Source organism: Orycteropus afer, unplaced genomic scaffold (genome assembly GCF_000298275.1).
Source record: "Orycteropus afer afer isolate SDZICR_OR568_19922 unplaced genomic scaffold, OryAfe1.0 scaffold01530, whole genome shotgun sequence".
In the NCBI taxonomy this organism is placed as follows: Eukaryota; Metazoa; Chordata; class Mammalia; order Tubulidentata; family Orycteropodidae; genus Orycteropus; species Orycteropus afer.
Window position 1 is genome coordinate 50,874 of NW_006923117.1, and position 513 is coordinate 51,386.

Sequence of the window (513 nt, forward strand, 5' to 3'; positions counted from 1 at the left end):
CTGCCCCCTGAGCTGTCTCCCTGTGCAGACACAGCCCTTCTTTCTCCCATGATTGTTCTCTCCAAGCACTGTATCTACCTCAGGTACATGTTCAAATCCTATGCCTGTCTTTTGTTTGCTGGAAGCCACAGGTGTGGGTTCAATTCCAGACCTGAAGGGCAGGTAGGGGTCATAGTCTCAGTAGTTCCACCAGGCTCTATCAGACCAGGAAACCTGGTCCCCTACCTTTCGTTTTCTCAAATGATTTTGAGTTTTGTTCCACATTGTTCTCCCTCTCTATCCAGGATCTCCTACATAGATCCTCCTCCATGTGGTTGAGAGTGGGATCTGGGCACCATCTAGTTCTTCTGGTCTCATAGTTGTATAGGCTGTGGATTGCACGGTGTACAGTTGCTAGGACTAATTCTTTCTGTGAATCTCTGTTTTCTTCATTCTTCTTGGCTCTGGATGAGGACAGACCCATTGTTGCATCTACATGGCTGCTTGCAAGCTTTTGAGATCCCCGTCCCTACT